At 37.9% G+C, this 22,654-nt stretch overlaps 1 non-coding gene across 1 annotated transcript; it reads right to left on the bottom strand.

The window, feature by feature from the left end:
* Nucleotides 1-8,679: 8,679 nt before the first annotated feature.
* Nucleotides 8,680-8,787, bottom strand: LOC148568215 (small nucleolar RNA R71). Its single transcript, XR_015882441.1, has one exon. It is a non-coding gene; the product is annotated as a small nucleolar RNA R71 (small nucleolar RNA).
* Between the last annotated feature and the right edge of the window lie 13,867 nt (nucleotides 8,788-22,654).

The following is a 22,654-nucleotide window of genomic DNA, read 5'->3' as shown; positions in this document are numbered from 1 at the left end:
GGTTGGTATGGTGGTTGAGGGTTAGGGTCATATAGAGGTGAATGGCGGAAAGGGGCTTGTGAGTTTGGTGGTCCAAAGTTATGTTGAGGAAAGGGTTCATAGGCATATGGTTGTGGTTGTTGATAGTCCATTGGAGGTGGTTGTTGCCATGAGGATTGATCAAGTCCTTGTGGCTCCTCCCATCTTTGATTGTTCCAACCTTGATGCCTGTTCTCATTGTAATTTCTTCTTCCTGCAACATAGTTGTAACCAGACTCATAGCCAAAGGGGTGAGAGTTCATAGTAGTGAGAGAAAATAAAAATAAAAACTAATAAAAAGAAAATATTTTGAAAAAGAGATGATTTAAAAAAAAATTGATTTTTGAAAAATAAAATAAGATAAGATAAAAATTTTAAAATAAAAATATGAAAATTTTTTTTATATATTTACAATAACCAATAATAAGGCACACGTTTGCAATTCCCCGGCAACGGCGCCATTTTGACGTTAAGATTTTTGCCAGTAAAGAATTTCATAAAAACAGTCGCGTTATAGATATATTCTCTAAACCGACAGAAATCCCTTCGTACAAATGTTTTGGTTGTCACAAGTAACAAACCCCTTTGAAATTGATAACCGAGTATTCAAATCTCGGGTCGTCTTCTCAAGAAATTGCAGGGAGGTATGTTCTTATTATTGGTTATGAGTTTGTAAATTTGGGGTTTAGGAAGTAAGGTGGGAATATGTTATATGACAAGTAAAATAAAATAATAATAATAAAATAGACTCTTGGCAAGGTATGAGAAATTGGAAGTCCAGACCAAGTTATCCTTATCAATAAGAATGAAAGTTGAATCTTAATTCCACTTAGTCAACCTTTACTAAAGTAAAGGAAAGTCAAGGGACTAATTAGTTTGATCTTCGAATCCTATTTATTTCCTAAGAAAAGGTTGGGATTATTGAAGTTGAGTTCAATTAGCAAGATAACAATTAACAATTATGCTATTGAGTTGGATAATTCCTGAGTTACTGATTTCTTAACCAAGACCAAAAGGGGAAAAGTAAATCTACTGGAATAAGAATGCCTTCAGATGGGAAGCAATAATCATGTAAATAAAAGAGAGCAATAATAACTGAAATACCTCAAATAATCATTAATTCAAGTAATCTGGAACAGTTCATAAACTAAATTGGGGAAATAAATAAAAATAAAGAACCTGGGATTGAGAGTCACTCCTAAAACTAAGAGAAGTCCTAAATCCTAAATCCTAATCCTAAGAGAGAGGAGAGAACCTCTATCTCTAAAAACTACATCTACTCCTAAAATTGTGAATTATGAGAGCCTCCCTATGAATAGATGCATTCCCCTACTTTATAGCCTCTAATCTGTGTTTTCTGGGCCGCAAACTGGGTCAGAAACAGCCCAGAATTTGCCCCTTGCATATTCTGGTACGTTCAGGTCGCGGACAAGTGACGCGGAGGCGTCGTCCACGCGGCCGCGCGGATTGAATTTCGCATATGCGACGCGTCCGTGTGGATCACGCGTTCGCGTCACCTAGCGTCAGGGCAACTATGGCATATTATATATCAAATGGAATCTCCGGACGTTAGCTTTCCAACGCAACTGGAACCGCGTCGTTTGGACCTCTGTAGCTAAAGTTATAGTCGTTTGAGTGCGAAGAGGTCAGGCTGGACAGCTTAGCAGTTTCTCCAACTTCTTGTATTCCTTCCACTTTTGCATGCTTCCTTTCCATCCTCTGAGCCATTCCTACCCTGTAATCTCTGAAAACACTTAACACACATATCAAGGCATCTAATGGTAATAAGAGAGGATTAATAATAAGCAAATATAAGATCAAAGAAGCATATTTTCAATCATAGCACAAAAGCAGGAAGGAAAATGTAAAACATGCAAATAATATGAATAAGTGGGTAAAGAGTTGATAAAAACCACTCAAATGAGCACAAGATAAACCATGAAATAGAGGTTTATCATGCACATTCGTGGCCTACTACCATTTCCTACATTGGTCACCAGCATGATTGAGCTACCCGATATTCCATGGCAGGACGATGACGTGACACCACCACCCCTAGATGACGACGACAAGGAGGTTACTATTCCATGGGGTGGGTGGGTGCACAAGAAGCCCCCGCCCAGACGCCGTTCTCGAGCTAGAGCAGTAGTGGAGGCAGCTAGACCTTCGTCCTCCACAGCAGCAGCAGAACCCTCTTCCTCAGCAGCAGCAGCACCCTTGCCACCACCGCCAGCACCTGAGCCGACATACCTGTTAGTGCAGCGCTTGTTTCGCTTCATGGAACGCAGCGAGTGTCGTATCATGCGACGTCTCAATCGCATAGACCAGGTATTTGTATCGTAGGGCATTGAGCTACCTCCGCTCCCAGACTCTCCCGCCTTCGATGAGCAGGATCAGGAAGAGGAGCATGCAGAGGAGCCGACTCAGCAGGAAGCACCCCCAGAGACATAGGCCACCACAGAGGTTCAACAGCCTCCTGAGGACCCGCAGCCAGTACCACAGCCACAGCCTGAGCCACAACCCGGTGCGACTATTGACCCCCATCCCGAGCTTCAGCAGTAGCATCGAGGACGATGCTTCATTCTAAAGTGTGGGGAGGTCACCGTTCGTGACCGGTGGATAGCATTTGTGTGCTGAACTTTTGGACATTTATCTCTAGTTTCTGCTACTTTATTTTATTTTGCACTTTATCTTTGAGACCATTTTAGGATTATTGTACATATTTGCTATTGTGGATACCCTTATTTTGGTTGTTGCACACTTCTATTATATATATATATATATATATATATATATATATATATATATATATATATATATATATATATATATATATATTGTATTTTGGCTTTTGATTGTGATTAGAAAAATACTTTGGATTGTTAAAACCTAGTTGACCCTTTTTTGTATAAGAATTGTGTTTTGATTAAAAAGGAGGTAAACTAAGGAAATTTTTAAAAGAATTTCTAAATCACAACATTACATTAGAATAAGCTTAGTCAATATGATGAAAAATTTCCAAGAAATCCATTTCTAGGGCACCACCCCAATGGGTTGAATTTTTTTTTTTTAGAACTTGCTCGAATTATATACTTTGTGGATCATGTTTTGAGCTAAGAACACAAGCATGTGAGATTTGAGCTTAATTGTATGGTTACATCATATAACCACTTATTTTCCTTCTTGTGTGTATTATTCTCTTTCTATGATTGTAATATTTGATTTGTTTGATTCTTTATGTCCATTATTTTGTGTATACATGCATTTACATTATTGAGGCCATTGTTCAAATAGCTCACTTACCCATATAGACTACTGTTCATACCCTGGGTCGAGCTATCCGACCCGGGATATTCAACGACAAGTCGACAGACCTCTTTTAGTCAGAATCATCTGACCTCTTCTCAAAGAGCTCGGACAAATCACCATGAAAGCCCAAATAGGGCCCAAACGGAGGAACACGCCCCAAATCCTAAAGGCAGCCCAAACTGATAGGGATAAGGGCGGTTCCCTTGAAGATAAGATGACCTCAAACAAAGATAAGATAATTTTACTTGATTCTTCTTAGTTCTCATGTTAATTTTACTTTTGTGCTCCTTTCTTGTTTATTAATACTCATGTTGGATTTGGTTTACATTTAATGCAATTTGATGTTGATGTTTCTTTTTATTGATGAATTGAGTTGTGAATTTACTTTCCTTGCTATTGGTAGTTGGTAGATTTATTATTCTTGCACATTTATTATGCTTTCCTTGTACACCCACCAAGTGTTTGACAAAATGCTTGGTTGGGCTTTAGAGTAAATCTGAGCATTCTTGGCTTGAGAAGAGTAATTAGGTAATCTTGAGTCATGAAAACCCAATTTAGATTGGTGATCTAGAGTTGTTAGTTAATATCATTTTCATTGACTCTAATCTCTTGCTAATTTAATTAGTGAGTTGATTGGGACATTTGGATTGAGATTAGCTAGTCTTGTTTGACTTTCTCTCATGGAAGATAACTTACACCTTCTTCCAATGTTGGAGATGACGAAATAAGATAAATTCTTGTTATTTATTGTTACTAGTGACTAGGATGGAAAGTCTATGATCTCAATCCTTGCCATGAATGTTTCTCTTTATTACTTGCTTCCTTTAATTGCTTGATTTACTCGTCTTGTCATTTAAATTCTTGCCCATTTAATTTCTTGCCCTCTTATCAATCAAACCCCCTTGCATATTTATAGCCAATAATTGACCACCTCATTGCAATCCTCGTGAGACGACCCGAAGTCTAAATACTTCGGTAAAATTTCATTGGAATTTTTACTTGTGACAAAACCATATCTTAATTTGATTCGAGGATTGACTGTCGGTTTGGACTATACTTGCAACGTAAACATTTTGTGGAATTCTGAACCGGTATGAATCCTCGCCCATCAACATGCAGGATTCTACAGGAGGTTTATTAAAGATTTTTCTAAAATCGCAAAACCCCTGTGCAACCTACTAACCACTAACACTCCATTTGTCCTTGACCAAGAGTGTTGATGAGTGGATAATTTATACGCTTTTTGGCATTGTTTTTAGTATGTTTTTAGTAGGATCTAGTTACCTTTAGGGACGTTTTTATTAGTTTTTATGTCAAATTCACATTTCTGGACTTTACTATGAGTTTGTGTATTTTTCTGTGATTTCAGGTATTTTCTGGCTGAAATTGAGGGACTTGAGCAAAAATCAGATTCAGAGGTTGAAGAAGGACTGCTGATGTTGTTGGATTCTGACCTCCCTGCACTCAAAATGGCTTTTCTAGAGCTACAGAACTCAAAATGGCGGGCTTCTAATTGAGTTGGAAAGTAGACATCCAGGGCTTTCCAGCAATATATAATAGTTTATACTTTGCCCTAGTTTAGACGATGCAAAAGGGCGTTGAACGCCAGTTCTATGCTGCAGTCTAGAGTTAAACGCTAGAAACACGTCACAAACCAGAGTTGAATGCCAGAAACACGTTACAAACTGGCGTTCAACTCCAAGAATGACCTCTCCACATGTAAACTTCAAGCTCATCCCAAGCACACACCAAGTGGGCCCCGGAAGTGGATTTATGCATCTATTACTTACTTCTGTAAACCCTAGTAACTAGTTTAGTATAAATAGGACTTTTTACTATTGTATTAAGGATCTTTGATAAGTTTTATGCTATCTTAGACTTTCATGGGGGCTGGCCATTCGGCCATGTCTGGACCATTATCACTTATGTATTTTCAAACGGTAGAGTTTCTGCACTCCATAGATTAAGGTGTGGAGCTCTGCTGTTCCTCATGATTTAATGCAAAGTACTACTGTCTTATATTCAATTCAACTTATTCCGCTTCTAAGATATCCATTCGCACCCAAGAACATGATGAATGTGATGATTATGTGACGCTCATCATCATTCTCACTTTTGAACGCGTGCCTGACAAACACTTCCGTTCTACATGCAAACAAGCTGGAATGAATATCTCTTAGATATCTAATACAGGGGACCGAGTCCGAGTTATTAGTATCTTCGTGGTATAAGTTAGAACCCATGGATGGCCATTCCTGAGATCCGGAAAGTCTAAACCTTGTCTGTGGTATTCCGACTAGGATCTGGGAAGGGATGGCTGTGACGAACTTCAAACTCGCGAGTGCTGGGCGTAGTGACAGATGCAAAAGGAGGATAAATCCTATTCTAGCATGATCGAGAACCTCCAGATGATTAGCCATGCCGTGACAGAGCATTTGGACCATTTTCACAGAGAAGATGGGATGTAGCCATTAACAACGGTGATGCCCTTATAGAAAGCTTGCCATGGAGAGGAGTAAGACTGATTGGATGAAGATAGCGGGAAAGCAGAGATTTAGAGGAACGAAAGCATCTCTATACGCTTATCTGAAATTCTCACCAATGATTTACATAAGTATTTTTATCTTTATTTTCTGTTTAACTATTATTATTATTCGAAAATACTATAATCATTTGATATCCGCCTGACTGAGATTTACAAGGTGACCATAGCTTGCTTCATACCAACAATCTCCGTGGGATCGACCCTTACTCACGTAAGGTTTTATTACTTGGACGACCCAGTGCACTTGCTGGTTAGTTGTGCGAAGTTGTGAAGTTATGTTTGGACCATGGTATTGTGCACCAGTTTGTTGGCGCCATTGCCAGGGAGAGAACGAACAACAAATTTTACAACCTGAGTAACAATTTCGCATACCAAGTTTTTGGCGCCGTTGCCAGGGATTGTTCGAGTTTGGACAACTGACGATTCATCTTATTGCTCAGATTAGGTAATTCTCTTTTTATTTTCTTTTCATAAAAGTTTTCAAAATTCTTTCAAAAATTTTTCTTTATTTTCGTTTTTCAAAAAAATTATTTTCGGAAAAAAAATTTTAAATTATTCTATGGCTTCAAAACTTTCAAGAATGAATTCTAGAGTTTCATGGTAACATGTTGAATCCTATCTGGCTGTAAAGCCATATCCAAACTGCTTTGGGATTGGTCTTCAACTAATCACCATAATGCATGTAATTCCATCCTAAAGCTGACTGGCTATTAAGCCATGTCCAACCCTTTGATTGGAGCTTTGGGCTAATATTGAAAGATTCTTGGAATTCTTCTTAAAGATTTTGGAATTCTTATTTTCTATTTCACATTAATTTTCGAAAAAATCCAAAAAAATCATAAAATTATAAAAATAAAAAATATTTTGTGTTTCTTGTTTGAGTCTTGAGTCAATTTCAAGTTTGGTGTCAATTGCATGTTTTTCTAAAAAAATTTTTATGCATTTTTCAAAAGTTCATGCATTGATAGCGTTCTTCATGATCTTTAAGTTGTTATTGGCCAGTCTTCTTATTTGATCTTCATATTTTCTTGTTTTGTGTCTTTTCTTGTTTTTCATATGCATTCTTGCATTCATAGTGTCTATACATGAAAAATTTCTAAGTTTGGTGTCTTGCATGTTTTCTTTTCTTGAAAATTTTTCAAAAATAAGTTCTTGATGTTCATCTTGACATTCATAGTGTTCTTGGTGTTCATCTTGACAGTCATGGTGTTCTTGCATGCATCACATGTTTAGATCCAAAATTTTCATGCATTGCATCATTTTCATGTTTTTCTCTTTCATCATTAAAAATTCAAAATTCAAAAAAATATCTTTCCCTTTTTCACTCATAAATTTAGAAAATTTGGATTGACTTTTTCAAAACTTTTTAAAATTTAGTTGTTTCTTATGAGTCAAATCAAATTTTCAATTTGAAAATCTTATCTTTTCAAAATCCTTTTCAAAAATCAAATCTTTTTCATTTTTCTTATTTATTTTCAAAAATTTTTAAAATATTTTTCAAAAATATTTTTCTTAATTTTATCTCATAATTTTCGAAAATATTATCAACAATTAATGTTTTGATTCAAAAATTTCAAGTTTGTTACTTACTTGTTAAGAAAGATTCAAATTTTAAGTTCTAGAATCATATCTTGTGATTTCTTCTGAATCAAGTCATTAATTGTGATTTTAAAAATTCAAATCTTTTTCAAAACTAATTTCAATCATATCTTTTTCAAAAATATCTTTTTATCTTATCTTTTTCAAAATCATATCTTTTTAATCATATCTCTTCATATCATATCTTTTTCAAAAATTTGCTTTTAAAATATCTTTTCTCACTTCTTATCTTCTTATCTTTTTAAAATTGATTTTCAAATCTTATCTTTTTGTTTCAATTATATCTTTTTAAATTTCAATCATATCTTTTTCAAAAAAACTACCTAACTAATCCTCTCTCTTATTTTCGAAAATTCCCTCTCCCCTTTTCAAAATTTCTTTTTAATTAATTAATTGTTCAAATTTTAATTTTAATTTTAATTCTCCTTTAATTTTCGAAAATCATTAACTCTTTTTCAAAATTCAATTTTTGAAATTCTCTCTCTCATCTCCTTCTATTTATTTATTCATTTACTAACACTTCTCTTTATCTCAAATCACTGCTCTTATCCTCACCCTTGTGTTTGGATTATCCATTCTTATTTACTCTTATTCCCTTTCTTCTTCTACTCACACAAAGGAATCTCTATACTGTGACATAGAGGATTCTATATTTTCTTTCTTATTCCCTTCTTTGTCATATGAGCAGGAGCAAGGACAAGAACATTCTTGTTGAAGCAGACCCTGAACCTGAAAGGACTCTGAAAAGGAAACCAAGAGAAGTTAAAATACAATAATCCAGAGATAACTTTATAGGAATTTTCGAACAAGAAGAGGAGATGGCAGCCGAAAATAATAATAATGCAAGGAGGATGCTTGGTGACTTTACTTCACCTAATTCCAATTTAAATAGAAGAAGCATCTCCATCCCTACCATTGGAGCAAACAATTTTGAGCTTAAGCCTCAACTAGTTTCTCTGATGCAACAAAACTGCAAGTTTCATGGACTTCCATCTGAAGATCCCTTTCAGTTCTTAACTGAATTCTTGCAGATCTGTGATACTGCTAATGGAGTAGATCCTGAAGTCTACAGGCTCATGCTTTTCCCTTTTGCTGTAAGAGACAGAGCTAGAATATGGTTGGACTCTCAACCTAAGGATAGCCTGAACTCTTGGGATAAGCTGGTCAAGGCTTTCTTAGCCAAGTTCTTCCCTCCTCAAAAGCTGAGTAAGCTTAGAATGGATGTTCAAACCTTCAGACAGAAAGAAGGTGAATCCCTCTATGAAGCTTGGGAGAGATACAAAGAACTGACCAAAAAGTGTCCTTCTGACATGCTTTCAGAATGGACTATCCTGGATATATTCTATGATGGTCTGTCTGAATTAGCTAAGATGTCATTGGATACTTCTGCAGGTGGATCCATTCACCTAAAGAAAACGCTTGCAGAAGCTCAAGAACTTATTGACATGGTTGCTAACAACCAGTTTATGTACACTTCTGAGAGGAATCCTGTGAGTAATGGGACGCCTCAGAAGAAGGGAGTTCTTGAAATTGATACTCTGAATGCCATATTGGCTCAGAATAAAATATTGACTCAGTGATGTGCGGAAAACGATCCGACATAAAACTCACCGGCAAGTGCACCGGGTCGCATCAAGTAATAATAACTCACGGGAGTGAGGTCGATCCCACAGGGATTGAAGGATTGAGCAATTTTAGCTTAGTGGTTGATTTAGTCAAGCGAATCAAGATTTGGTTGAGAGATTTGTGATTTGCAGAATTTAAATTGCAGAGAAAGTAAAGGGAGTGGGTAAATTGCATGAAAGTAAAGAGAACTGAAATTTAAAGTGCTGAATCTTAAAGAACAAGAAATTAAATAGCAGAAAATTAGAACGCAAGAAATGTAAATTGCAGAATCTTAAAGTGCAAGAAATGTAAATGGCTTGAATTGTAAAGGGAATTGGGAATTGGATTTGCAGGAATTAAACAAGGAAAAGTAAAATTGCAACAAGCAGAGGAATAAAGGATGACTTGAATTGAACCGGATCTTAAAAACAGAATTGTAAATGAGCATGAAAACAGTAAACAGAGAATTTAAAATGGGAAATCCGGATCTCAAGACCCAAGAGACTAGATAACCAAGTCTAGATCTCAATGCCTTCCTAGATCCAACAAGAACAATTGCAAAGGAATTATAAATTGCAGAGAAAGTAGATGAAGAAGCAATTAACAGAAATTTAAAATCAATTGTGCAGTAAAGAAAAAGAGAGATCTCAGGATGAGATTGAAACAGATTTCCTTCAATTCTCCAACCCAAGATCCAAGACAAGGAAAGTAAAGAGTGCTGGGCAAGAACAAGGAAGAAGAGAGATCAATTCTCCTCCCAAATTCTCTTGAATTAAAACAACAATGCCAAGAAATGTAAAATGAGCTCTCTACTAAGTGTACTAGTCAAAACTGAAAAGAAAAGCTCCCCGAAAACTTAAATCCTATTCTATTTATACACTTTCTTCAAATGGTCTTCAAGCCTTCAATTGGGCCTTTGCTCTTGATGGAATTGGGTTGATAGAGGCCTTGGTTGATTGCTCTTGGAGTTTGGAGAAGAACCGAATTGAACCGGGTTTGGAATCATGAAAGCTTGAGTAAAAGTTTGAGTAAAAGTTTAAGGCAAACTTTTACTCAAACTTTTCACATCAGCCACCCTCTTTTGCTGATACCAACGTTGGGGCAAAAGTTTGGGGTCAAACTTTTGCTCCAACGTTGGCCTCCCTTTGCATACTCATGGCGCCAACGCTTGCCAAAAAGTTAGAGGCAAACGTTGGCGCAAACTTTTGCTCTCCAGGGTGTGTTGTTCATGCGCCAACTTTTGCCAAAAAGTTTGAGGCAAACGTTGGCGCAAACTTTTGCTCTCCAGGGTGTTGATTTGTGATGCAAAAAGTTTGCACAAAAGTTTGAGGCAAACTTTTGGTCCAGCTTTTTGCCAAAAAGTTTGCACAAAAGTTTGAGGCAAACTTTTGGTCCAGCTTTTTGCTCCCTGGTTCATTTTCACTTATTCCAAAAGTTTGAGCTAAAGTTTGAGGCAAACTTTTGCTCAAACTTTTTGTCCTCTCTTCCTCCTAGCCATTCCTTCTTGCTTCAACCTTTCTCCAAGCTTTCTTCACCTATCATTAATCAACCAAACACATCAAAGCTATGCTCAAAATCATGAGATATTCATTCTTTTATAATATGTGATAATTATAGCATAAAACCTCATGAAATAGCATGAATTCATACATGGTTGATTAAATCAAAGGAAGCATGAAAATCTACCCAATTGGCTTGCTTATGGCTCAAGAAAGTGCATAATTTAATTGAAAACAAAAGAAAAAGGCTAGTGAAACTAGGCTAAGATGACTTGTCATCACTCAGCAAGTCAATATGATTTCCTAGAGTCTGAATGGAATGCAAGCTGCATCCAACAGTACTCAAGTGGCATCTTCTGAAGAAGAAGCTTATGATCCTGAGAACCCTGCAATAGCAGAGGTGAATTACATGGGTGAACCCTATGGAAACACCTATAATCCCTCATGGAAGGATCAACAAAAGCCTCAACAAGGCTTTAATAATGGTGGAAGAAACAGGTTTAACAATAGTAAACCTTTTCCATCATCCACTCAGCAACAGACAGAGAACTCTGAACAAAATACCTCTAATTTAGCAAACTTAGTCTCTGATCTATCTAAGGCCACTCTGAGTTTCATGAATGAAACAAGGTCCTCCATTAGAAATTTGGAAGCACAAGTGGGCCAGCTGAGTAAAAGAATCACTGAAACCCCTCCTAGTACTCTCCCAAGCAATACAGAAGAGAATCCAAAGAGAGATTGCAAGGCCGTTGATATAACCATCATGGCCGAATCCAAGGAGGAAGGGGAGGATGTGAATCCCAAAGAGGAAGACCTCCTTGGACGTCCAGTGATCAATAAGGAGTTTCCCTCTGAGGAACCAAAGGAATCTGAGACTCATCTAGAGACCATAGAGATTCCATTGAACCTCCTTATGCCATTCATGAGCTCTGATGAGTATTCCTCTTCTGAAGAGAATGAGGATGTTACTGAAGAGCAAGTTGCGAAGTTCCTTGGTGCAATCATGAAGCTAAATGCCAATTTATTTGGTAATGAGACTTGGGGAGATGAACCTCCCCTGTTCACCAGTGAACTAAATGCATTGGATCAACTGAGATTGCCTCAGAAGAAACAGGATCCTGGAAAGTTCCTAATACCTTGTACCATAGGCACCATAACCTTTGAGAAGGCTCTATGTGACCTTGGGTCAGGAATAAACCTCATGCCACTCTCTGTAATGGAGAAACTGGGAATCTTTGAGGTGCAAGCTGCCAGAATCTCATTAGAGATGGCAGACAACTCAAGAAAAGAGGCTTATGGACAAGTAGAGGACGTGTTAGTAAAGGTTGAAGGCCTTTACATCCCTGCTGATTTCATAATCCTAGATACTGGGAAGGATGAGGATGAATCCATCATCCTTGGAAGACCCTTCCTAGCCATAGCAAGAGCTGTGATTGATGTTGACAAAGGTGAACTAGTCCTTCAATTGAACGAGGACTCCCTTGTGTTTAAAACTCAAGGACATCCTTCTGTAAACATGGAAAAGAGGCACAGTAAGCTTCTCTCAAAACAGAGTCATACAGAGCCCCCACAATCAAACTCTAAGTTTGGTGTTGGGAGGCCACAACCAAACTCTAAGTTTGGTGTTGAACTCCCATATCTAAACTCTAAGTTTGGTGTTGGGAATCTATAAAATTGACCTGATCACCTGTGTGGCTCAGTGAGAGCCCACTGTCAAGCTATTGACATTAAAGAAGCGCTTGTTGGGAGGCAACCTAATTTTTATTTATCTAATTTTATTTTTATTTTATTATTCTATCATGTTTTATTAGGTCCATGATCATGTGGAGTCACAAAATAAATAGAAAAATAAAAAATAGAATCAAAAACAGCAGAAGAAAAATCACACCCTGGAGGAAGGACTTACTGGCGTTTAAACGCCAGTAAGGAGCATCTGGCTGGCGTTCAACGCCAGAACAGAGCATGGATCTGGCGTTGAACGCCCAAAACAAGCAGCATCCTGGCATTCAGACGCCAGGAATGCACACTGAGGAAAGCTGGCAATGAACGCCAGAAACAAGCATAGAACTGGCGTTCAACGACAGAAACATGCTGCATCTGGGCGCTGAACGCCCAGAACAAGCACCAATTCGGCATTTAAACGCCAGAATTGCATGCAAAGGCATTTTACATGCCTAATTGGTGCAGGGATGCAATTCCTTGACATCTCAGGATCTGTGGATCCCACAGGACCATCTCAGCATCTGTGGACCCCATAGGATCCCCACCTATCTCCACTCATATTCTTCCCTCTTCTCAATGTTCATCCTCTCTTCCCAATAAACACCCTTCCCAAAACCCTTCACCAATCACCTCAAGCTCTCATCCCTATTACCTATTCACCACTCACATCCACCCACTCTTCCCCATAAACCTACTTCATACACTCTACCTACCTTCAAAATTCAAAATCACTTTCCCACCCAAACCCACCCTAAATGGCCGAACCTAACCCCTCTCCCTTCACTATATAAACCCCTCCATTCTTCTTCATTTTCACACAACACAACCCTCTCTTCCTCTTCTTGGCCGAAACACAAACCTCTCTCCCTCTCCTCCATTTTTTCTTCTTATTCATCTCTTTTTTCTTCTCTTGCTCGAAGGCGAGAAATATTCTAAGTTTTGTGTGGTAAAAGCATAAAGCTTTTTGTTTTTCTATTACCATTGATGGCACCTAAGACCGAAGAATCCTCTAGAAAAGGGAAAGGGAAGACAAAAGCTTCCACCTCCAAGTCATGGGAGATGGAAAGATTCATCTCCAAAGCCCATCAAGACCACTTCTATGATGTTGTGGCCAAGAAGAAGCTGATCCCCGAGGTCCCTTTCAAACTCAAGAAAAATGAGTATCCGGAGATCCGACATGAGATCCATAGAAGAGGTTGGGAAGTTCTAACAAACCCCATCCAACAAGTCGAAATTCTAATGGTTCAAGAGTTCTATGCTAATGCATAGATCACTAGGAACCATGATCAAAGTAAGAACCCGAACCCAAAGAATTATCTCACCATGGTTCGGGGGAATTACTTAGATTTTAGTCCAGAAAATGTGAGGTTGGCGTTCAACTTACCAATAATGGAAGAGAACGCACGCCCCTACACAAAGAGAGTCAACTTTGATCAAAGGTTGGACCAAGTCCTCATGGACATATGTGTGGAAGGAGCTCAATGGAAGATTGACTCAAAAGGCAAACCGGTTCAACTGAGAAGACTGGACCTTAAGCCTGTAGCTAGAGGATGGTTAGAGTTCATTCAACGCTCAATCATTCCCACTAGTAACCGGTCTGAAGTTACTATAGACCGGGCCATCATGATCCATAGCATCATGATTGGAGAAGAGGTGGAGGTTCATGAGATTATACCTCAAGAACTCTACAAGGTGGCTGACAAACCCTCCACTATGGCAAGGTTAGCCTTTCCTCACCTCATTTGTCACCTGTGCAATTCGGCTGGGATTGACATAGAGGGAGATATCCTCATTGAAGAGGACAAGCCCATCACTAAGAAAATGATGGAGCAAACAAGAGAGCCTATTCATGGATCTCAAGAGACGCATGAAGAAGCTCATCACCAAGAAATCCCTGAGATGCCTCAAGGGATGCACTTTCCTCCACAGAACTTTTGGGAGCAAATCAACACCTCCCTAGGAGAACTGAGTTCCAACATGGGACAACTAAGGGTGGAACATTAAGAGCACTCAATCATCCTCCATGAAATTAGATAAGATTAAAGAGCAATGAGGGATGAGCAACAAAGACAAGGAAGAGACATAGAAGAGCTCAAGGACATCATTGGTTCCTCAAGAAGAAAACGCCACCATCACTAAGGTGGACTCATTCCTTGTTCTCAAAATTTCTGTTTATCATTTTCTTTATGTTAAGTGCTTATCTATGTTAGTGTCTTATTACATGATCATTAGTATTTAATAACTTTTTCTTAAAGTTATGAATGTCCTATGAATCCATCACCTCTCTTAAAAGAAAAATGTTTTAATTCAAAAGAACAAGAAGTACATGAGTTTCGAATTTATCCTTGAACTTAGTTTAATTATATTGATGTGGTGACAATACTTTTTGTTTTCTGAATGAATACTTGAACAGTGCATATGTCTTTTGAAGTTGTTGTTTAAGAATGTTAAATATGTTGGCTCTTGAAAGAATGATGACAAGGAGACATGTTATTTGATAATCTGAAAAATCATAAAAATGATTCTTGAAGCAAGAAAAAGCAGTGAATACAAAGCTTGTAGAAAAAAATGGCAAAAAAAAAAAGTCAATAGCCTTTAAAACCAAAAGGCAAGGGTAAATAAAATGGATCCCAAGGCTTTGAGCATCAGTGGATAGGAGGGCCTAAAGGAATAAAATCCTGGCCTAAGCGGCTAAACCAAGCTGTCCCTAACCATGTGCTTGTGGCGTGAAGGTGTCAAGTGAAAACTTGAGACTGAGCGGTTAAAGTCAAGGTCCAAAGCAAAAGAAGAGTGTGCTTAAGAACCCTGGACACCTCTAATTGGGGACTTTAGCAAAGCTGAGTTACAATCTGAAAAGGTTCACCCAATTATGTGTCTGTGACATTTATGTATCCGGTGGTAATACTGGAAAACAAAGTGCTTAGGGCCACGGCCAAGTCTCATAAAGTAGCTGTGTTCAAGAATCAACATACTGAACTAGGAGAATCAATAACACTATCTGAACTCTGAGTTCCTATAGATGCCAATCATTCTGAACCTCAATGGATAAAGTGAGATGCCGAAACTATTCAAGAGGCAAAAAGCTACAAGTCCCGCTCATCTGATTGGAGCTATGTTTCATTGATAGTTTGGAATTTATAGTATATTATCTTCTTTTTATCCTATTTGATTTTCAGTTGCTTGGGGACAAGCAACAATTTAAGTTTGGTGTTGTGATGAGCGGATAATTTATACGCTTTTTGGCATTGTTTTTAGTATGTTTTTAGTAGGATCTAGTTACTTTTAGGGATGTTTTTATTAGTTTTTATGTTAAATTCACATTTCTGGACTTTACTATGAGTTTGTGTGTTTTTCTGTGATTTCAGGTATTTTCTGGCTGAAATTGAGGGACTTGAGCAAAAATCAGATTCAGAGGTTGAAGAAGAACTGCTGATGCTGTTGGATTCTGACCTCCCTGCACTCAAAATGGATTTTCAGGAGCTACAAAACTCGAAATGGCGTGCTTTCAATTGCTTTGGAAATTAGACATCCAGGGCTTTCCAGAAATATATAATAGTCCATACCTTGCCCAAGTTTAGATGACGCAAAAGGGCGTTGAACGCCAGTTCTACGCTGTAGTATGGAGTTAAACGCCAGAAACACGTCACAAACCAGAGTTGAACGCCAGAAACATGTTACAAACTAGCGTTCAACTCCAAGAATGACCTCAACGTGTAAACTTTAAGCTCAGTCCAAGCACACACCAAGTGGGCCCCGGAAGTGGATTTATGCATCAATTACTTACTTCTGTAAACCCTAGTAACTAGTTTAGTATAAATAGGACTTTTTACTATTGTATTAAGGATCTTTGATCATTTTTATGCTATCTTAGACTTTCATGGGGGCTGGCCATTCGGCCATGCCTGGACCATTATCACTTATGTATTTTCAAACGGTAGAGTTTCTGCACTTCATAGATTAAGGTGTGGAGCTCTGCTGTTCTTCATGATTTAATGCAAAGTACTACTGTCTTATATTCAATTCAACTTATTCCGCTTCTAAGATATCCATTCGCACCAAAGAACATGATGAATGTGATGATTATGTGACGCTCATCATCATTCTCACTTATGAACGTGTGCCTGACAAACACTTCCGTTCTACATGCAAACAAGCTAGAATGAATATCTCTTAGATATCTAATACAGGGGACCGAGTCCGAGTTATTAGTATCTTCGTGGTATAAGTTAGAACCCATGGATGGCCATTCCTGAGATCCAGAAAGTCTAAACCTTGTCTGTGGTATTCCGAGTAGGATCTGGGAAGGGATGGCTGTGACGAACTTCAAACTCGCGAGTGCTGGGCGTAGTGACAGATGCAAAAGGAGGATAAATCCTATTCCAGCATGATCGAGAACCTCCAGATGATTAGCCATGCCGTGACAGAGCATTTGGACCATTTTCACAGAGAGGATGGAATGTAGCCATTGACAACGGTGATGCCCTTACAGAAAGCTTGCCATGGAGAGGAGTAAGACTGATTGGATGAAGACAGCGGGAAAGCAGAGATTCAGAGGAACGAAAGCATCTCTATACGCTTATCTAAAATTCTCACCAATGATTTACATAAGTATTTTTATCTTTATTTTCTGTTTAACTATTATTATTATTCGAAAATACTATAACCATTTGATATCCGCTTGACTGAGATTTACAAGGTGACCATAGCTTGCTTCATACCAACAATATCCGTGGGATCGACCCTTACTCACGTAAGGTTTTATTACTTGGACGACCCAGTGCACTTGCTGGTTAGTTGTGCGAAGTTGTGAAGTTATGTTTGGACCATGGTATTGTGCACCAGTTTGTTGGTGCCATTGCCAGGGAGAGAACGAACAACAAATTTTACAACCTGAGTAACAATTTCGCATACCAAGTGTCTACAGGCCTTTGAGACTCTGAAAGCTAAGCTTATCACTGCGCTTGTCATCTCTGCACCCAACTGGGACTTACCATTCAAACTGATGTGTGATGCTAGTGACCATGCCATTGGCGCAGTCCTGGGGCAGAGGCATGATAAACCCCAATTTTGTGGTTTGTATTTTGCTTATTTTGGGGGATTTTATCAACTTTTCTCACATTTATTCAATGAAATAGCATGGTTTTGCAATTCTCCCTGAATTTGTGCTTAAGTGTGAAAACATGCTTTTTAGGCCTTAAAATAGCTAAATTTAACTCACTTTAATTCTATTCGATGCCTTGATATGTTTGTTAAGTGATTTCAGGTTTAGAAGACAAAGATTGGATTGAAGGAATGAAGAAAAAAAGCATGCAAAGTGGGAGAACTCATGAAGAAATGAAGGAACCGTGAAGCTGTCAACCCTGACCTCTTTGTACTCAATCGATCATAACATGAGCTACAGAGGTCCAAATGAGACGGTTATAGTTGCGTTCGAAAGCTAACATCCGGGGCTTCAAAATGAAATAAAATTTGCTACAGTTTCCTGACGTATAGGGGCGCACACGCGCACTGTACGCATGCGCGTCGATGGAGCAGCGTGGGTCCATTTTGGGCAACTCGTTGGGAGCAATTGTTTGTAGCTTAGCATCATGTAGCTTAGTTTCTAGAGAGAGAAGCTCCCTCTTCTCTCTAGAATTAGGGTTCTTAGAATATTTCCATCTTAGATCTAGGTCCAATTTCATGATTTCATCTCATCTTCTTTGTGAATTCTTGCTTCTACTCTTTGATTCTCATGGTTTGTAGTGTTAATTTTTCTTTTATGCTCTCTTTTATGTTCATGGATGCTCATGTTGGATTTAGATCTCTTTTAATGCAATTTGATGTTGATGTTTTTTTATTGATGATTTAAGTTGTTGATTTATTTTTCTTGCAATTGGTAGTAGGTAGATTTATTATTCTTGAACATTTATTATGCTTTCCTTTATTACCCACCAAGTATTTGACAAAATGCTTGGTTGGGCTTTAGAGTAGATTTTGAGCATTCTTGGCTTGGGAAGAGTAATTGGGCAATCTTGAGTCATTAATACCCAATTTAAATTGGTGATCTAGAGTTGTTAGTTAATATCAATTTCAATGACTCTAATCTCTTGCTAATTTAATTAGTGAGTTGATTAGGATTTTTGACTTGAGATTAACTAGTCTTGTTTGACTTTCTCTAATGGAAGATAACTCACACCTTCTTCCAACATTGGGGATGACGAAATAAGATAAATTCTTGTTAATTATTGTTATCATTAATGACTAGGATAGAAAGCCTATATTCTCAATTCCTTGCCATGAATGTCTCTCTTTATTACTTGCTTTCTTTAGTTACTTGCTTGATTTATTCTTCTTGTCATTTAAATTCTTGCCCCTTTTACCTTCTTGTATTTATTTTTCTTACAAAAATATAAAATCAAACCCCCTTGCATTTTCATAGCCAATAATTGAGCATTTTATTGCAATTCCTTGTGAGACGACCCGGAGTTTAAATACTTCGGTTAATTCTTATTGGGGTTTGTACTTTGACAAAAACCAAAAATTTAACTTGATGTGAGAGTTGTTTGTTGGTTTGGAGATATGCTTACAACGAAGTTCTAATTTCTACAAGAGAAATTCTAGACCGACAACAATTTTCGTGTCAAATTAATGGCGTCGTTGCCGGGGAGTTGCAATGGTGCTATGTTATTGGCTATTGTATATATGTTAATAGGCTTCTTTGTTAGTTTTGCTTGCTTTAGGAGTTAGTTTTTATTAGTTATTATTAGTATTAGTTTTTATTCTCTTTTGCTATTATGAATTCTCGTCCTCACTTTGGCTATGAGTTTGGCTCAAATTATGTTGTAGGGAATGAGAACTATAATGACAACATGCATCAAGGATGGAACAATCAAAGGTGGAGGGAGCCTCAAAGGATTGATCACCCTTCTTGGCAACAACCTCCTCCGGTCTCTTATAGGTATAATTCCAATCCTAATGCATATCAATCTAATGGATGTGGTGACCCTTATTGTGATTGTCAACAACCACCACCACATGCCTATGAACCACCCCCTCAACATGGTTTTGAACCACTTTACTCACAAGTCCCATACCACTAAACACCTCCATATGGCCCTAATCCTTATCTACCATACCAACCACCTTATGAGCCATATGAATCATACATAGAGCCACCACAATTCCAACACAACTACTCCCAAGAACCACCTCCATATACACCATCTCCATACCCTTACCAATATGAACCACCTTCCAACTACAACGCCTTCCCCTCAAACAATGAACCCTCTCTTCCACCACCGCCCCCCGATGAAGCCCTCATGCTAGAATTAAGAGATCTTGACTCTCATATGCAAAGGCAACAAGAGGGGACGAAAAAGGAGTTTAAGGATCTAGGAGCCAAGATGGCTATCAAAGTGAAAGTGATGAGCGGATATTTTATACGCTTTTTGGAGTTAATTTCATGTAGTTTTTAGGATGTTTTAGTTAGGTTTTTAGTATATTTTCATTAGTTTCTAGGAAAAATTCATATTTCTGGACTTTACTATGAGTTTGTGTGCTTTTCTGTAATTTCAGGTATTTTCTGGCTGAAATTGAGGGAGCTGAGCAAAAATCTTATTCGGGCTGAAAAAGGATTGCTGATGCTGTTGGATTCTGACCTCTCTACACTCGGAATGGATTTTTTGAAGCTACAAAAGTCCAATTGGTGCGCTTCCAATTGCGTTGGAAAGTAGACATCCAGGGCTTTCTAGAAATATATAATAGTCCATACTTTGCTCAAGGATAGACGACGTAAACTGGCGTTCTATGTTGCAGTCTGGCGTCCAGCGCCAGAAACAGGTGACAAGTTGGAGTTCAACGCCAGAAACAGGTTACAGCCTGGCGTTGAACGCCCAAAACAGCCCAGGCACGTGAGAAGCTTTAGTCTCAGTCCCAGCACACACCAAGTGGGCCCCAGAAGTGGATTTCTGCACTATCTATCATAGTTTACTCATTTTCTATAAACCTAGCTTACTAGTTTAGTATTTAAACAACTTTTAGAGATTTATTTTGGATCGCATGACATTTTTTAGATCTGAACTTTTTACTCTTTAACGGCATGAGTCTCTAAACTCCATTGTTGGGGGTGAGGAGCTCTGCTGTGTTTCGATGAATTAATGCAACTATTTCTGTTTTCTATTCAAATACGCCTATTTCTATCTAAGATGTTTATTCGCACTTCAATATGATGGATGTGATGATCCGTGACACTCATCATCATCCTCAACCTATGAACGTGTGCCTGACAACCACCTCCGTTCTACCTTCAATTGAATGAACATCTCCTTGATTCCTTAATCAGAATCTTCGTGGTATAAGCTAGAATCCATTGGCAGCATTCCTTGAGAATCCGGAAAGTCTAAACCTTGTCTGTGGTATTCCGAGTAGGATTCTGGGATTGGATGACTGTGACGAGCTTCAAACTCGCGAGTGCTGGGCGTAGTGACAGACGCAAAAGGATAGTAAATCCTATTCCGGTATGATCGAGAACCTACAGATGATTAGCCGTGCGGTGACAGCGCACCTGGACTTTTTTCACTAAGAGGAAGGATGGTAGCCATTGACAACGGTGATCCACCAACACACAGCTTGCCATAGGAGGACGTGCGTGCGTGAAGAAGAAGACAGGGAGAAAGCAGAGATTCAAAAGACAAAGCATATCCAAAACTCCAACATATTCTCCATTACTGCATAACAAGTAACCTTTAATTCATGCTCTCTTGTTCATTTGCAAGTTAATTGATAACCACAAATTAATATCCTAACTAAGAGTTGCAAGATAACCATAGCTTGCTTCAAACCAACAATCTCCGTGGGATCGACCCTTACTCACTTAAGGTATTACTTGGAGGACCCAGTGCACTTGCTGGTTAGTGGTACGAGTTGTGAAAAGTGTGATTCACAATTCGTGCATCAAGTTTTTGGCGCCGTTGCCGGGGATTGTTCGAGTTTGGACAACTGATGGTTTATTTTGTTACTTAGATTAGGAAAAATTTTTCTTTTTGGTTTAGAGTCTTCTAATATTGTTTTTGGTTAAAATTTTCTTTTTAAAATCCTTTTTTTTTAATTTTTCAAAATTTTTTTTCTTAGTTATTAAAAATAACTCTTCAAAACAAGTGTTACATTTACTGCCCAATTGGCTAGAGCGTTGGTCTGTGTTCTTGGTAATTGGGTAACTTCTTTTTAAAATTCTTTTTCAAAAATAATTTTTACATTAAATCTTGTGCCAAACTTTAAGTTTGGTGTTTTCTTGTTGATTTTTCTTTGGTTTTCGAAAATCTTATTTTGGTTTTCTAAAAATTTTAAGTTTGGTGTTCTTTCTTCATGTTCTTGTGTTTTTGTGAGTCTTCAAAGTGTTCTTGAGTTTTCCTTGTGTCCTGATCTTAAAATTTTTAAGTTTGGTGTTCCTTGGTGTTTTCCCTCCAAAATTTTTGAAAACAAGGAGCATTAGATCTAAAAAATTTTATATCTTGTGCTATCTTATTATTTTTCTCTTTCCTCTTTAAATTAAAAAATATCTTTTCTCTCTATTTTAAAGCAAATTTTTGAAATTTACTTTTAAAATTCAGATTTTTATTTCAAAATTTAAAATCTTATTCAAATAATATCTTTTTCAAAACTTCCTAACCATTTTTTCCCTCTCTCTATTTTTCGAAAATCTTCACCCATTTTTATTTATTTTATTTTAATTAATTTTATTTTCAGAATAAATACTAAATAAATAAATAAAAATATTTTTTCTCTATTTTACATCATCTCCCTTTCTCCATCATGGATCTAAGTGGAAATGAACAGTTCAGAAGGACTCTGGGGTCTTATGCTAACCCCACCACTGCTTCATATGGGAGTAGTATTAGTATACCCTCCATTGGAGTCAGTAGCTTTGAGCTGAATCCTCAGCTCATGGTCATGGTGCAGCAAAGTTGCCAGTATTCCGGTCTTCCACAGGAAGAACCTACAGAGTTTCTGGCACAGTTTTTACAAATTACTGACACAGTACATGATAAGGAAGTGGATCAGGATGTCTACAGATTATTACTGTTCCCATTTGCTGTAAAAGACCAAGCTAAGAGGTGGTTAAATAACCAACCTAAGGCTAGCATAAAGACATGGAAACAGCTGACAGAAAAATTCCTGAATCAATACTTTCCTCCAAAACGGATGACACAGCTAAGGCTGGACATCCAAGGCTTTAAACAAGGAGATAATGAATCTCTTTATGATGCCTAGGAGAGATATAGAGAGATGCTAAGAAAATGCCGCTCTGAAATGTTTTCAGAGTGGGTTCAGCTAGACATCTTCTATTATGGGCTTACAGAAAGAGCTCAGATGTCTC

The sequence above is a fragment of the Arachis ipaensis genome, chromosome B4 (genome assembly GCF_059453495.1).
Source record: "Arachis ipaensis isolate K30076 ecotype BB chromosome B4, ASM5945349v1, whole genome shotgun sequence".
NCBI classification, from domain to species: domain Eukaryota; kingdom Viridiplantae; phylum Streptophyta; class Magnoliopsida; order Fabales; family Fabaceae; genus Arachis; species Arachis ipaensis.
Note: the sequence above shows the minus strand (reverse complement) of the source record. Positions and strands in the feature narration are given on the sequence as shown.